Source organism: Phodopus roborovskii, unplaced genomic scaffold, assembly GCF_943737965.1.
Source record: "Phodopus roborovskii unplaced genomic scaffold, PHOROB, whole genome shotgun sequence".
NCBI classification, from domain to species: domain Eukaryota; kingdom Metazoa; phylum Chordata; class Mammalia; order Rodentia; family Cricetidae; genus Phodopus; species Phodopus roborovskii.
Window position 1 is genome coordinate 5,805,440 of NW_026126448.1, and position 17,384 is coordinate 5,822,823.

Sequence of the window (17,384 nt, forward strand, 5' to 3'; positions counted from 1 at the left end):
GTCTTGGGGAGGTCATTGCACATTTGCAGGTGGGCACCTCCAACTGAGTGTAGCTTTTGTTTTCTCATTTAATAGGCATTTGCTAAGCACCTGCTCTGGGCAGACACTGTTCTGTTGGCAAGGGTTCAGCTCTGAACAAAACAAACATGGATGTTCTCCACTGAAGCTTATATTCTAGAAGGGAGAAGGTAAATGCATAAACACACACATAACTAGAGTTAAACAGAAATCGATTAGTATTAGTCCACAATGACTCTCAGGCTAGCCTGGTCTACACAAGACAGTCTCAAAAACCAAGACCAAAAGGAGTGGTAAGAAACAAAAGGGGACAGATTAACAGGAGCAGTTCAGAGAAGGCCCCAGGGTGCCATCTTTTCCATTCAGGGTCAGGGAATTCCTGGCTTCAAGGGCAGCATTGTCCTAGGGACAAGATTGGGTCTGTCTACCTGTCACATGGGCTAAGAGGCTCTAAAAAGGCTTTTCCTTTCTTCCTCTCTGGACTTCAGTACTCACCCCCAAATCTAGAGATGTGGACACTAGCTTAGATGGCCTCCACCAGGGAATTCAACATCATCACAGTTAATTCCCATCCTGCCTGTCTCTAGTCTCAGCAGCACTTGCCTTATTGGCTTCTATCCATCTCCTAGAGGGAAGAGGTAAAATTCAGCCCGAGTGTCAAGTTCTGACCCAGCCTGTGGGGAACTCCTCAGATATGCCTCTCCCTGGACCAGGGCAAGGAGTATGATTTGGCCTTGAGGTGGGGAGAAAAATTAGATCTTAGGCTCACATCCTGGAGTGGCAGGATGAAGAGACTGCCATGAAAGGAGAGAAAGAAAGAGGGTAGGGAAGGAAGAATAGTATTTGGGGTAGAGGAGTAGCCAGCCATATTCAGTACAGCTGGGGAGTCATGCAAAGAAAGGTTGAGCTAATTGGTTTTAGCATGGATGGCTGATGGCTGGGAGAGAGCATCAGCAGAGAGGAGTAGAGGCAGCAGTCTGAGGGTCCTAGGATACCCCTCCCCATCCTAGAAGGATTGTTCTCAGGAGAAACAAGCCTTTCTATGTAATGGAACAGAGAGGGCCCATGGTGGTCATCTGTGGGGACAGAGAACCAGAGAGAAAAATGTCTTTCCAAGCCTTGTATTCCATAGTGACAATTAGGCAGGCCCAGGCCTCCTTTCCCTGAGACAGTGTTGTTCCTGAAGTCCAGAATCCCTGACTCCACGAAGAAAAGTATTCTGAGGCTTTGCCTGAAATATTTTTTATCTGTTCCCTTTTATTTCTTACCACTCCTTTTTGGCTGTTGATGTTGTGTTTTTTGTTTGTTTTTCTGAGACAGGGTCTCATGTAGCCCAGGTTGTCCTCAAACTCACTAAGTAGCTGAGGATGACCTTGAACTTCTGAACTTCCTGCCCCTATCTGGAGCATTGGGATTACAGGTGTGCACTACCATACCAGGTTTATTCAGTGATGGGAACTAACCCCAGGGCGTTGTGCAAACCAAGCAAACACTCTACCAACTGGACCACATCCCTACCCACCCTCCCACCCCTCACTCTTTTGTTCCTATTCTTCCTTCCTGTTCTAGACTATTTTTTAAAAAGATTTATTTATTTATTATATATACAATGTTCTGCCTGCATGTATGCCTGCAAGCCAGAAGAGGGCGCAAGACCTCATTACAGATGGTTGTTAGCCACCATGTGGTTGCAGGGAATTGAACTCAGGACCTCAGGAAGAATAGTCAGAGCTCTTAACCGCTGAGCGGTCTCTCCAGCCCTCTCTTATTGTTTTATGACATGCAAGTTCTTTCACTTTCAGTTTATTTTTCACGGATATTACCATCCTCTTTTCCCACTCTCCTTTTATTTGGTTGAATTGTCCCTGAAGTCTGGGAAGCTTTCCTGACTCCATGGGGTTGGGTGCCTCCTTTTCGTCCCCATGGGACTCCCTGTGTGCTGGCCCTTCCCACCCTAACATTCACCTATTTATTTGCTTCTGGACTGAAACACAAGGTCGCCAGAGCTGGAATCAGGTTGGACTAAGCCTTCTGTCCCAGCACCTTAAGTCACAAAGATTCAGGTTCCTTTTCTATTGACAAGGAACAACAGTTCCTCCCCCTGCAGGCTCTTCTTTCCTCTCCGGGCCTCGTTTCTGACAGTGGCAAGAAAGTGAGGGCAGGAGAGTCTTTCCTGCATAAATGTCTGGTCCACTGCTTCCTGGGTTGGTTAGGGGCAGATGGCTGGCTCAGTCCTGGCATGGCCAGGGAAGAATGAGTAGGTAGTAGCCCTGCTCTGAGAGGGTAATGGTGTTTAGTTCTTTCTAACTGGAGGGGCAGGGATGAGGGCATGCACTGTCTGGAACAGGCTAGTTTTCAACGAAGACCTGAAAGGCCAGTGTTGCATAGTAAAGATCAGGGGCGGGGGCTGTGTATCTAGTCCATTCCCAGCTGTCCAGCCTCCTCATGTCAGCCCCTACTTGCTTCTTTCTCTATAAAACAAGTATATGTTCCCCAGAAGCCATTACTGTGTCATCACCCCACTGCCCATGTAAGTCAGGCACCAGGCGGGCTCAGTCATAGAGTTCAGTCACTATGAATCTGAGCAAAGGAATGCATGTATACCTGCATCGAACAGGGAAGGACATGAAGCCCGCCGTTTGAAGGGCACTGAGAAAGGTGAACTAGATGTAAATTAAGGGCTACCCCCAGAACTCGTGCTCCAGATTCGTTAGGAAGGTCAGGAAAATGAAGAGATGGCCAGTGGGCAGCTGGAGTTCTTAGAGGAGCTGGCTGTGCTCTCCCTACGGGCAAGATGGCTACAGATTTAGGTTCAGAATTTATGAATCAGATGTACAATCTGTGTGGAGGCAGTGAGGAGCTTGCTGGTTAGAGGATAGGCTCAGTGGACGACTATGAGGACAGTGAGTAAGGACAAGTTGATGTGGCACAGTTCATGACTAGAGGAAGTGAGCAGCAGAAGCAGGCAGGCCACTAGAAGAGCTTGGCCTGGGGTCAGGATCACTTGGGCTATTTGAGGCCTGATGCTGCTACGGGGTATGCTGGCTTGTGACTGTGGGTGAGTCACTTTATCATTCTGAGGTTGGTTTCTTTATCTGTTAAATGGGATGTTAGCACTCATCTTCAAGGACTGTCACAGGACTTCAAAATAATATATGCAAAGTGTCTGTTTTATTAAAAAAAAAGATTATATAGGGAGATTTGTAGAAAGCATTGTTTTTCCTGGAAATGGGACCAGGGTGGGGCTGTCCTAACAGAAGAGATGAGGGAACAGGTATTAATCACCCCACCACACCAGGACTTTCTATGGGCCTATTCCTTGCCAGGTAAGGCTGGGTAGCCAGCAAGGACCACCCACTGCAGGAGGTGGGCTGAGTGGAAGTGGGTGCAGGGGAGAACCCTCAAGGCAAGTGCTATGGGAGGGGCTTAGCGGTTTGTACAGACTAGCTCTGACAATAGGGACCCTGAGCAAATGTGTGCTGAACTAACGGGTCCTGAGGGAAGGTTAGGAGATATCTGGGAGGAGGTTCCACTTTCTGTCCTTAGCATTATCTATTTCTTTCTGAGGCAGACCGTGCTGGTTCAGGCATGCTGGCTTCCTCCTGGGTACCATACTTTTGCCCAGGCTACCTAGGGTGAGGAAAACTCCTGGAGTTAGTTACCTACATCACAGTGATGTGTCCTCCAGCCTCTCCTTACTCTTTCCTCACTGGCTTGGTCTGAGCTCTGCCCCTCCCCAGCTCCCTGGCTTCTCTCTCCACACAATAACAGGATGTGATCAGTTCGAAGAGAGGAAGTGGGGGAGGACTGCTGTGCTGATAGCAGGGAAAGAGAGGGGGTTCTGACTCTCCCCTCCCTAGTCCTCCTCTGTTCTGACAACCAGCCTCTGTAGCTCTTTTCCCCCTAAGCCCTACCCCAGGCTTCTATCTGAGACTAGTAGGGATGAACTTGGGTCTTCAGGCCCATGCAGGACTGTTTGCCTATGGAGAGACATGCCTTGACCACACCTTCTACAAGGCCTGCCTTCTGGAGAGGCTTGCTGGCTACCCTTTAGAGGCTGGGCTATTTTCTGCCATGTAGATGCTGGACTCTAAGGGTAGGCAGCTGGGTGCACTCAGCAGGGCTGCATTTGTCCAATGGTTTCCCAAGTCCACACCAGCATGATTCGATGAAGTGGGTGAGAGAATCAATCAAAAAGTTCTTGTCAAATGCTGGTTTGGCATGGCCTTGTACAGTGTTTGGGCCAGGCTGCAAAAATGGAAAGGAAAATTTAGAAAGACAAATGTTTTAGTCAGGGTTCTCTAGCGTCACAGCACTTATGCAACGAATCTCTCTCTCTCCCTCTCTGGAATGATTTACAGGCTGCACTTGAACTAATCCAACAATACTGTGAATGGAATGTACAAGAATCTAGTAGTTCCTCAGTCCCGCCAGGCTGGGTGTCTCAGCTGGTCTTCAGTTTATGCTGGAATCCTGAAGAAGTAGGTTGCAATGTCAGTGAAGGAATGGCTGTGTTGTCGAGAAAAGGACAAGCAAGCAAAGGAGGACGCGTTCTTCATTCCATTGTCCTTTATAGGATTCCAGCAGCAGGTGTGGCCCAGATTAAAGGTGAGTTTTCCCTCCTCAAGATTTGGATCCTAAGTCTGTTCCTTCCAGCCTCAAGATTCAGATCAAAGGCATGTTGTCTTTTTGCCTAAAACGATCCAGATCATAGGTTTGCCCTCCCTTTCTGGATTGTAGTTCATTACAAATATAGTCAAGTTGACAGCCAAGAATAACCATCACAACAAGGGACATGGAATAAGAGCTAGGATGAGCGGGAACTCAACACTAGGTTCAGTGAGTCACCGCCTATTCAGCCCAGGAGGGTACTTAGAACTTCCAAAGTTGTGGAAACTTTTAGATCTGCTCTGTCCAACATGACAGCTATTAAACACATATAAACCTTCAATACATGAAGGATGACTAACATACCAGGTAACTTTGTGTTTGTCATTGTGTTTAATTTGAATTAACTGCAAAGGGCCATGTACAGATATTGGCTATTGACTAGAAGCTTTAGACCTTCATCCTTTGAGTTACTAGTTACTTACTATCTCCTATGTTGAGCCAGGCCATGCTGGGGACAGATAGTCAGGTAGTAGAATCCATGCACTAAGGACTGTCCTAGAGGCCAACCAGGAGAAGAGTGTGGCTCACTTAAAGGTCATGGGAGGTTTCTCAGAGAATGCTAGCTCTGGAAGGGTAAGAATTTATCAGGGGTACAGAGAAGAATGGAATTTGAGGTACAGTTGTGAGTGAAAAGAGGCATAATACTGGGAAGAATGGGGTGTGCTTTGGAGACTGTAGCCTTTGAAAATGGGGCATATATGGTTGGAAATATTGAGCCAGAGAAGTCTTGAGGTCTGGTCACCAAAAATTTGAAGTTTTCTGAGAGTAATGGGAGCCACAGTGAGGGTTGTGAGCAGATAGGAGGGTGGTCAGAGCATGTTTTGGGCACTTTGTTGGTAACCACAGCTGTAGGCGGGGACACAAGTAAGGAGTCAGGGTGCTACAGCATCCATAGCCTAGTATGATGGCCTGCTGGACATAAGACTGAGGTGAGCTTTCTGTTGTCATTAAGACCTGGATGTGACTGTAAGAAGGATATGATGGCAGAACCCCTGGAACTTAGAACTTAGAACCTAGAACCTCTGGGAACCAACCTCCAAGCAGCTTTTTCATTATAATTTTAAAACTCTTTTTGAGATTATAGTAGAGATGCATCATTCTTCCTTTTCTTCTCCTTCCTCCAACTCCTTCCTTGTGTCCCCTTCTTTTCTCTTTTTCAAATTCATGGCTCCTTTTTCCTTAATTGTTATTACATATATAGTGTTATTACACACACACACACACACACACACACACTCCTAAATATATGACTGCAACCTGCTCAGTCCATATAGTGTTATTTGTATGTATGTTTTCAGGGCTGACCACTTGGCATTGGAAATCAGTTGGTGTGCTAATTTCTGGAGAAGACTATTTCCCCTGCTCGAAGAGTTCTTTAGTTTTGCTTTAGTTCTTTGTCTAGGGTTGAGGTTTTTTGAGCTCTCTGTCCATGTTAGTGGTGTGCTTGTTTAGGTCTTGCTAGGCAGCCATGTTGTTGAAGACCCAATTTCAGAGTAAACTTCCTGGCTTTTTCACTCTTTCTGCCCCTCTTCTGCAATGCTCCCTGTCTGTAGTAGTGGTCTCTGTCTGTTGCAAAGAGAAATTTCCGTGATGAGGGCGAGAACTACACTTACCTATGGGTGAAAAGATCAATATTTACCGTGTAGTTAGGGGTTATTTGGTTCAGTAAAGTGGCGGGTATAGGTTCTCCTCCAAGAGCTGTGACTAGCCCTGAATAGTTGTCTAGGTTTCCAGTGCCAGGCATGATTTCCCTCTTGTTAAGTAGGCCTTATTTCCAGTTTCTGACAAGGTATGGGTGTCATTATTATACCCTTAGGGCTATCATGCCATGCTGGTCATTGTTGTGGTTCATAGCTAAGTAGGACCAAGCTGTTCTTTCTTTATTCTAACATACTTCCTGCACTGTCTATTCAGAATCATTCTGTAGACATATCTGTCCCCCCTACCCCCATGACACCAAGGTGTTGATGGGCAAAGTGAGCTGCTTGGGTAGAACAGGTTTTGGGAGAGTCCAGATGAGACCCCACATCCCAAGGTTGGGGAGCTCAGAAAGCGGACAGAAGTTCCTAAGGGTGTATGACATTTTAAGGTTAGAGAGGCCCAAGGGTCAGAGAGAAGCTGCTCAGAACCAGTCTCTCGCCCCACAGTAAATCAACCCCAGGTGGTGCTATGATTACTGCAGAGAATTCTCTGAGGGGAAGTCAGAGGGTGGCCCCGTGTAATTGGGAGATATGTGTACTGCTTATTTCACGAGTTCCCTGATTTGGGAGGCTCCATGTGTCCTCATTCAATTTCCATTGTACAGATGGTAGTCTGACAATAATATCACCTACCCCTGCCCACCCCTTTGCCACCCAGTGACATAGTCTGCCAAGACCCTTGCCCTTCTGAGATCTATTGAGAGCTATGGGACCAGGCTAGAAAACCTTTTCCCACCCAATGCCTGTGACAACCTGGCCAGCTGAGCCCCGGCAGCAGCTCAGGGCCCTCAGTTCTTCCCAGCTCATGGCTCACCCAGCTGTAGCCTGGGACCTTCGGTGCTCCTAGGTCCCAGGCTCCACGGGATCTCAGGGGGCTGGGCCTTCTGCCCTCTGGCTGTTCCCACACAGGCTAAAGGAGGCTTGTTTCTCAGCGCTCCCGCCCCTCTCTCCAGCAATCCCCTGGGCGCCAGGCTTTCAATGGGCTATCAGGCTTGCCCATCATTCTCAACCCCCACTCTGCTACCCCTGAATAGGTGGGATCCAGATAGCTTCAGGCACTCCCATCCCCAAGCCCCCAGCCAATCTCTCTGAGGACTGTCTGGGACCTCATACACTGCTGTGTTACCTGCCTTACCACGCTGAGAACTGCCGGTACTAGCGTGGCTGGCTCTAGCAGCCTGTTCTATTGTCTGCCACTGCCCTAAGGCTGCGGTCTCAGCTAGGCACCTAAACGCTGAGCCTGCCTGGTTTGCACTGCTACGATTGTGCCCGGTGAGTCTAGACAGATGTAACAGTTACAGTCTCTGGGTGTTTAGCTCCTGGAGTCAGCTGTCTCCTTTCGGAGACTGTATGCTTCTCTCCATCTCTTGGCATTGGCGGCCAGTGTGACAAGGCAAATAGAGGTCCTGTGCAGGCAGACAGCAGACAAGACAAGGGAGTGGCTGCTTGGCTTGCTTATTTGGGTGGGTGTGGTGTTCGGGTTGGCTGTAGTCCCTTCAGGGTCCACATCTGCCGGGTTGGGGTTGTGCCAAAGGCGCTGGCCTGTCCAGTTGCCTGGCTGCAGTGCACTGAGCTGCAGGAAGCTTGCAGCCTGCTGGCAGGCTCCATGATGCTAATGAGGGCAGTCCCAGGCCAGGGGGAGGGGAGCCTTTGTCCTGCTCTTCTCTTTGCTGGAGGGTCCATAGAGACAGACAAGGGGCCCTCCACAGACCGAAGTACACACGATTAGCCTGCCATCGCTCACATTGATGGCACTCAGAGCTCTGGAGTGTGGACAGAGATGGGGGAAGAAGAGAAACAAACAAGTTCAGGGCAGTCCCTGCACTTTCCGGGCAGTGGCCTAGAGAAACATCTCAAGATCAACAGAGTAGACACTGCTCCATGCCCTCTTATCTGTTTTCCTTTCCAGGCTACACCTTTGCTGTCAAGATAATACCCTGCCACCCGCAACCATGACGTGCCCTTTGGTTAGAGTGTCCCCATGCTTCTTTCTGAACTCCCAGCATCTCTTAAGTCCTGTCCTGGGTGGCTGATGTGAATCCCTGTGTATGTCTGTCCTGCCTCCCTTCTTTTCCATCACAGAGCTACTGCAGCTCAGATCCCCAGTGGCCCCACCCTGCACAGAAGCTCTCACCAGCCTCCAGGGAGGGGGACAATAGACCAGTGCTTTAGGGCTGTGACCGATGCAAAGGGGTGAGCGGTGGCATTACCTCCAGAGCAGCGCTTTCAAACTTGGGTCCTTAGACACCCAAGATGTTTGGAGAGAATTCAGACAGAACACAGACATGAAGGGGAAAACATTACATCTTACTTTCAGTGACTTTGACCAAGTCAGATTTCCATTTTTGGTTGACACATCAGAGCAGGACTATCAGCATTTGGGACTTTTGTCACCAATGGAGTCATTCTCCAGTTGTGGTAGATCACAGTGAGTTGTGATTTATAGTTATTCCCATCTGGAAATGATGACAATTATTACTGTTAATCATAATTGTCACTATTACTATGAGAGAGAGAGAGAGAGAGAGAGAGAGGGAGAGAGAGAAAGAGAGAATACCTTACTATGTAGCTTAGGCTAGGCTCAAACTTGTGACCTCCTGCCTTGGCTTTCTAAGTGCTGGGATCATAGGTGTGTGCTACTATGCCCAGCTATTATATTAACATACTTTAAGGGTTGTATTTATGTTTCATTGCTCTTTATGATAATTCTGTTTTTTATTTTATGTATTTAAGGCATTTATTTTAAAAGACTTCGGAGACCACACCACACTGCCTAAGAGGCCCATGTCATACAAAAGATTAAAATTCCCTGCACAAAGGTATTCCCTTGGTTGGCTTTTCTCTAGCTCCATCTCCATCAGGGAAGGGTCTGATGTTTGTGCTCAGTACCTATGTCCCTCGCCTTGACTTGGCTAGAGGATGGGGGAGAGATCAGTACATTCTGTTATAATCAGAGGGCTCAGATGGCGTTCACTGCTCCAATATCATGTTTGAGCTGCCACTTTAAAAATGTGGTTCATATTGTTCAGTACCTTCCATGTGCCAGGCCAGAAAAAGATAGCAAACAAGGCATTTTTCTGTTAAAAAAAAATGGAGAATAAGAGATAAATTAAATAAATGATGGATTCCAGGGGGAATAAATGGCAAGGTGCAAAATAAAACTAGAAAAGGAAATGGGTGGGTTTTATAGGGTTGAATTTGAAGAGTTTCAAAGGTCTGAATTGGAAAGCCTCAGGGATCAGATGATCTTAGAGTTGAGACCCAAAGGAGATGAGAAGGAAGCTAGGGAGAAATCTGGGAGAGATTATCACAGGGAGGGCACAGGTAGTGTAAAGCCCTGTCCAAGTGGGCTTGCAGTGGCCAGGAAACAGCAGAAGGCAGATGTGGCCAGAATAAGGGAAGAGTGAGTGGGAGGCAGGTTAGAGAGGCATCATGTAGAGAAGCCAGGCCATCCTGATGGCTAGGGCTTTTGTGTTTTGACTAGGTCACAAATAAGGTTTTACTTGAATTTCTGTCTACCATGTTGAGAACAGACTGAATGGAACACAAACAGGAGTGAGGAGACCAGGCCATGGGAAGCCACAAGCTTACAACAGGGGACTTGGAGCAAGCCTGCAAAGGGAGGGGGCAGGAGTCAGGGTGGACATGTTTAGAAAGAGCCAAGAGGATTTACTGGCTGATGTGGAGTATGTCAGAGAGAAGTCAAAGGCAGGGAGGGTGGGAATGCCATCCATCCAGGGAAACCTGTGGAGGGGATAAAGTTCAATGGTTTGAGCTCAGGAGCTCATTCTGCCCATCTTACTTTTTCTGTTGAGATAGGTCTCACCATGTAGCTCACTATGTAGCCCAGGCTGTCCTTGAACTCACAGAGACTCACTGGAATTAAAGACAGGTACCACCAGGTGACATCTTCTTTTCTGAGATGCCAGCTGGGAGAGTGGTCCAGGTTGGAGGCATCACTTCTGGATGAAATATGACACCGTGGGACAAGCATGGCCATCAGCAGCCAGTGAACCTGCTCCTACTGGCACCAGTCAGGTGCTTTTCATCAGTCTCCCCTCAGGCTCTTCTACAAGCTCAAGGAGAAGCAGCTAGGAACATCCCCACTGGACAGATGGATAAACTCACTCAAGATGCCAGGGGCTTGCTGAAGCCACACCACCAGGGAAAAGCAAAGCTGGGGCTTCAGCTCACATTCATCACATTTCAGAACTCAAGTTCCAAAACCCATTAAAATATTTATTTTTATATTTATTTATTTTTGGTTTTTCAAGACAGAGTTTCTCTGTGTAACAGCCCTGGCTGTTCTGGAACTCACTCTATTAGACCAGGCTGGCCTCCAACTCGGATCCATCTGCCTCTGCCTCTGGAGTGCTGGGATTAAAGGTGTGCATCGTCACCACCCAGCTATCTATTTTTATTTTGTATGTATGAGTGTTTAGCCTGTACATCTGTATGCGGAACACACGGCAGTGCCTGTGGAGGCGAGAAGAGGGTGTTGGATCCCTTGGTACAGGAGTTACAAGATGGCATGTGCTGAGGATTGAACCCAGATCCTCTTAAAAAGCAACCAGTGCTCTTAGCCTCCGAGCCATCTCTCCTGGCCCTCTATAGCCCTTCAACACCATTGTAATGTCATCTGTAAGCTTTATGGGCCCCCTTCCTTCCTGCCTCCCTGGCTTCCTTCCCTCACTCCCTCCATTGTTTTTGTTTTCAGGATACTCATCCCCAGCTTCCTAGTATCTTTAAAAGATTCAAACTGTCATGAAAGCGGATACTCAGAATCTTTGACGATTTCCTCAATATAATATGCATACATACATATGTGTATATATGTCATGAGAGAGATAGAGATAGAGAGATAGAGAGAGAGAGAGAGAGAGAGAGAAAGGGAAGGAGGACATAGGATAAATAGCGATAAAGAGAGAGGGGCCAGAGACAAGATGTGTATTTTTCATGGGCGTGCTCCCAGGGATCTGATTCATCCAAGCAGATCACATTTCTTTCTGCCTCCTCTTAAAATGTTACTGTTGATTTCATGGAGGGATCATTCAATCTACTGATTAGCTGAGACCTCAGGATCCAACCGCTGTTATACAGAGAAACCCTGTCTTGAAAAACCAAAAAAAAAAAAAAAAAAAAAAAAAAAAAAGATTAATTTTAATTTCAATATTGTACATGTATATGTGTGTGTGGATACGGTGTCTGTGAGTGCAGGTGCTTGCAGAGTCTAAAAGAGGGTGTCAGGTCTCCTGGAGCTAGAGTGACAAGTGATTGTGAGGCACCGAATGCATGCACTTCTAACCACTGAGAAATCTTTGCAGCTGCCCCCTCTTTTTTGGACATAGGACATTTTGGACAGACACAGAATTCACTATGTACCCTAAACTGCCTTTGTCTCCTGTGTGCTGGACTATATAGCATGTACTGCCTTGCCCAGCTGGTGTGATGTAATTTCATAAGTGTACATAATAAGCTCTGTCTTGCTCACTGTGGTATTTCCAGTCCTCTAGTAAACAGCAAACATATAGTAAATGAATAAATTAAAGCATACTGGAGTGAAACTGGGCAAAGTGAGCAAGAGGTCAGGGCTGGGGAGAGGGGCTGAGCCCTGAGCTATAAAGAGAACTGCCTGGATTAGTCCTATCTCTCCTAATTAATTGTGTAGCATTCACTCAGAACCTTTCAGGGAGCAAGATGTCATCATTTAGGGTGAGCCTGTGAACCAGGCTAATTCTAGAAGCTTGTATCCCAGCTTGGTTCACTGCTGGCCTGGAGCCCTGATGGGCAGCAGAACTGATCAGAAGCCACTGAGAAAGATTTGGCCCTGAGCCTTCTGCTGGCAAGAGGATCCCTGCCTAGCCCCATCCTTACTTTCTTGGCTGGGTGAGGATGCAGCAGGAGGATTTGATTGATCTTCTCTTCTGGGGGGGTCTTCATCATAAATCTCCCTGGCCCACTGGGGTCTCCTAGGACTCAGGAGCAACAGCCAGTGCATTCCTTGGCTGTATGGGTTCCAGGATTGGTACCTTTTGCCTCGTTCAGTTCCTAGCTCTCGTGAGGCCAAGTAGTTGTTTGCCCTGATCATAGTCCCCTTCTGAGTACCAGACAGCCTTTGCCCAGAGAGAGTCACTAGCCTGTCTTCAAGTCTGACCTTGAGATCACATGGCATGGCCTTGAACAGACCTGCCCCAGGCTCACCAAAGAGTCAGGACTCCTTAACTCTTATCTACCATGGACTCCTTGTGTGGTTCAATGAAGCCTACAGCTTCTTTCTTTCTTTTACAAATTATTATTATCTATCATTGTTATTGTGATTTATCATTGTTATGATGTGTATTTTGTAGGTGAACAAACCACAGTGCACACAAGGAGATCAAAGGCCAACTTTGTGGAGTTGGTTCTCTCCTACTTTTATATGGGTTTCAGGTGTGGAACTCAGGTCATCAGGCTTGCACAGAGAGTACAGCACCTAGAAGCCATCTTGCTGGCCCCCTGTGGACTTTTTCTCACTGAAATGTTTTCAGATGCATATAATAAAATGTATGTTAGTAGACAGCAAGCAAATTGTGTTGAAATGCAGCTATTAAAATGTTAGAATGTTTGTGACAAAGTAATTTAAGTGTATCTTTATAATGAACTTGACCATATTTGTGGGAGCTTCACTGACTGCTATGGATACGTACTGATAAACATAAATATATGCCAAAGGCCTGCAGCAGTTGTGGATTGATAGGAAAGCATCAGAGGGCCATTGCTCTTAGTCTTTATTCCAAATGAAAGAAACTTGTAAACTTCACTTACAGGTTAGTGAAAAAAAGATGTAGTGTCCCCTGCCCAAGTTCGTGAACGATATAGGAAGGGAGTGAGCTAGTAAAATGCTCTGTGAGTGAAGAGGGGCCTCCACGTGCCAAACCAGCCTGGAGGGAGCTCTCTGCAGATACCCTCATGGGTGATGATGGGTGATGTGGTCTTTTGCTTTCCCTGGCACTCCTAAAGGGTTAGTTTGGTTCTCTCTCTGGAACATTCTACCCTTAGGGTTGGACAACTCCAAGGGCTCTCACTTATCTAAAGAGATTCTGGGGACCCAGTCAGTGCCTATGCCAGAGCTAGCAGTAGAAAAAGACAAAGGGTCCACCTGGAGCTAGTCACTTCATCCATCTACTCACTCTCTGGCCTTCTACCCTCTGTTAGGTCAGGCATTGAACATTCTGAAAGTTAATTTCATAAAATATCTGTGTGTATGTGTGCAGGCACTGTGCTCAATGCTTTGTGCTGGAGGTAAAACAAAGCAAAAACAAAGTGGTGTGTGTGTGTGTGTGTGTGTGTGTGTGTGTGTGTGTGTGAATGTATGTGTGTGAGAGACAGAGAGAAAGAGAGAGAGACAGACAGACAGATCTGTCTTTGGAGGTGATGGATACTAAATGCAAAACACATAAATTGTATAGTATTGGAGTTTGTGCAAATAGCTATGAGTAGAGGAGTAGAGAAGACTCTGGGAGGTGAGATGAAGGGATGTCAAAGAAATCTTCCTGGAGAAAGTGACCTTTAAAGCAACTCTTGGAAGGCCATTTTTCTAGGAGGGACTTGAAGAGAGTACTCCAGGCAGAAGGCTATACACTGTGTGGATCAGGTCAGGGGACAGGAGACCCTGGGTCAGGGAAGGCTGAAGAGGAGGCTGACTGTCCTGCCTCTCAGGTACCTGGGCAGAAATTTGAACATTATTTTATGGATCAGGAATAGCCCAAATGAGACAGTCCCCAGGAATTTCCAGGCTCACAGCAAAGATTAACAGGAAAGATATTAGAAGAGTGAGTGAAGAGGACTTTTACCTTTGTATGTTGAACATCCACCTTGAGGGCTGGGGATGTAGCTCGGTGGTAGCGTGCTTGCTTAGCATGAACTAGGTCCTACATTCGATTCACAGTACCATGGGAGGAAAACAACAACAAAACCAGAAGAAATTAAACACTCTTTTGTCAGTCTGAGCTCTCTGTGTGCGTGGTGCATGGTGCATGGTGCATAACGCATGGCTTTCCCATCATTATCTTTCTGTGCTGTCTGACAATGCCCCATCCCCCAGCATCAATAGCAGGAAGCCTCCCTCCATGATTCAGTCATCTTCTGTTACATCAGAGCTCTGGGTACAACATATGCCATGTCTCCATCACCACTGACTGATTATATGCCAGTGTTCATTTCCCCTTCCAGCAACCCATCTTTGAAACGGTGGCTTCAGGGAGGGAAGCTCTTAAATCTTCTATGAACTGTTGCCTACACCCCAGCCTGGGATTGGAGCCACACAGTGCCACCTTCTGGCAGTAGGTAGAATGGCAAGCAAGATGTTGGAGGGAGGGAGTAATGGGAAGGAGAGAGAGGGAGGGAGGGAAGAGGGAGAGATGTGGGAAATCAGGCACTCTGGTGGGAGCTTTGTTTAGGGGGCAGATGATTAAGGGCGAGAGCCGGGCAAGAAACAAGAGTGAGCACCTGAGTGCAGGATGGAACAGCTGCCCGAGGTGTGGCCCCAACGTTCAGCTGTAAGGGTTACTGGGAACAAACTTTGGGATTCAGCCAGACAGCCAGGGACCCTGTTACCTTGGGGACAGGGATGTTGTTCATAAGATTGGGGAGATAAGCCTTTCCCTGATCGAGAACTTCCAGGGATCAGGGGCCTAGCCTTAAAGCCAAGTGTCCGCCCCTACCCCCCACCCCCACCCCCCTGCTTTCCAGAACAACTTGTTTTTGCTTTAAAGCCTGGGACTTTGACCTGGGAGCTGTTTCCTCCCCTTGGTCACCTGGTGTTCTTCCTACTCATCCTGCCTTACTGTGTTCTGGGAGTCTTTGCTTCCTGCTGGGGTTTTAGGGAAGTTGGGGTTGCTTTGGGAAAACAGACTGGATCTCCCATGCTGGGTCGAGGTTGGGGTATTCCCTGCGGGCATGAGCTAGTGAATGGGTATCATTCACTGCCTCTCTTTGGATCTCTACCTTTGGCTGCTGGAGTAGAACTCTACTCGGGGATTATTACACTTTCCTGCTTCACCCTGCCTTCTCTTCTCTCTAATACCTGTGTGTTGAGCCTGTGTTTGATCCCTCAGTTTAACTTTCTCTCTCTCTCTCTCTCTCTCTCTCTCTCTCTCTCTCTCTCTCTCTCCCTCCATCTCTCTCTCTCTCTGTCCATCCTGGGGAGGCCATGTGTCCCATCTTGAGGCACTGCTACCCACCCAGTTGCCCAAGTCAGAAACAACCTGAAAGGAACCCACTCCTTACCTCTCCAGCTAGTCATGTACCCAGAAACCACACCCTGATGCAGCCCAGTCAGTGGCTGCACACAGCAGCAACCCCAAGTCTGATGATCTTTTCATTTTCTCAAATGGGAGAGCTGACCTTGGTCCCTTACCCCCTGCTTAGAACCACTGAGGAAGGCAGGCTGGATATTTGTTAAATTCTGCCCCATTCCTTTCATTCCAGCCAGTGGTTCCTTGGCTGTTCATTAACGCCTTTCATGGCTGCTCCTCCGTGCTCCCGTAGATTCTCAGAACAAATTCCACGTGATTTCACTCATCCCCGTGAAGAGTTTCCCTACAACCCCTTGGAGAATAATCCACTGTTACATGGTCACAGGCCCACTGTACATGCATGAACGTAGGCTACACACATGCATGCCCAGAGAGAGCAGGCTCAGGTTCTCACCCTGCCTCTGAACAGCAGGTTTGTCATTTTTATACTTCTCGTGGTCTGCCAGCGTTTCCTTCCTTTGATTTTTTTTAATTTAATTTTTTTTTTTTTTTTTTTTAATTTGGACAGGAACTAGGACCTGTTGGCAAATGTGACTCAGGACAAGTAGTGCTGTGGAAAGCCCTCACAAATACAGGACCCATACCATCCACAGTGACATTGTCAGTATTTAATGCCACAGGCACCCAGACTTAGCCATCTTATTTCCAAACTCAGCCTTTCTAAACCTGATCTAGCCAGGCTGAAATTGGCTCGTCCGGAATTTGAATTTAGTGGGGTGGGACCTGGATCACAGGCTTCATGTTCTGTATTCAAGGACAGATGGACCTGTGACTGTGCCCTGGGGCTTCCTCAAAGTACCTGAGTACCTGCCTGGAGTCAAGACAGCATGAGATCTATTACCTGAGTGTCCACTGGGAAGGGCTGTTTGCAATGTCCTTTTAAGAACCCATGAAAGCAACAGGGACTGTCAAAAACGCTTTTCCCTGCCCTTCCTTAGGAAAAGGGTCTAGTCTTCTCTAGGATCTCCACTCCCATATTCTGGGGTACCTGGGGCAAGGGGCCCCACATTGACCTTCAGCCCTGACCTCTGTAGGTACTGGGAGGTCAGGTGAATGCGATGCCTTCTGTGGAATGGGAGGTGTCTTCTGTGGGGCCTGGCTCTATTGTGTCATGGTTATTCTTGGCTATAGATTGGGCTCTGGCATTTGGAATCATCCTTCCTTTGTTCTTCTCAAGCTCCCCTGATGAATGGAGGCAGATTTGAAGTCAGGTAGGTGTTGAGGCTTCTGAGGACCATTGGATTGGTCAGGGCTGGAGACTGTGAAGTTAGGTTGTGTCTCAGGGTGGGGACCCAGGGTCTGGCTTGGTGGGGCAGATACCGATGAGGGGAGGGCAGAATGTAGAACAGCTCTAGGGAAAGTGGACAGGTGAGTGAGCCTTCCCTGAGTTTCAGTCACAGCCCTGTTCCTCTGGCTTCTTGAGCCAGCCAGCAGTGTCTTAATCTCCCTGTCAGCCCTCCAAGAAGCCCCACCCACTGGGCCCATTTCAAGGCAGGACTGAAAATATGTCACACCTTTCAAAGGGAGCCCAGCCCCACTGCCAGGAAAGGTGAGTTCAGAGGGAGATTTCTGAGGTAGTGTGGGTATTGGAGGAGGCTGGGATTTCCCCTTTACTTCCTTGATTCACTGGCCTATTTCCTTTACTGGCTTCCCATGGGGTACCTTAAATGCCAGTTTGTTGGGCTGGGCATCAGCCAGG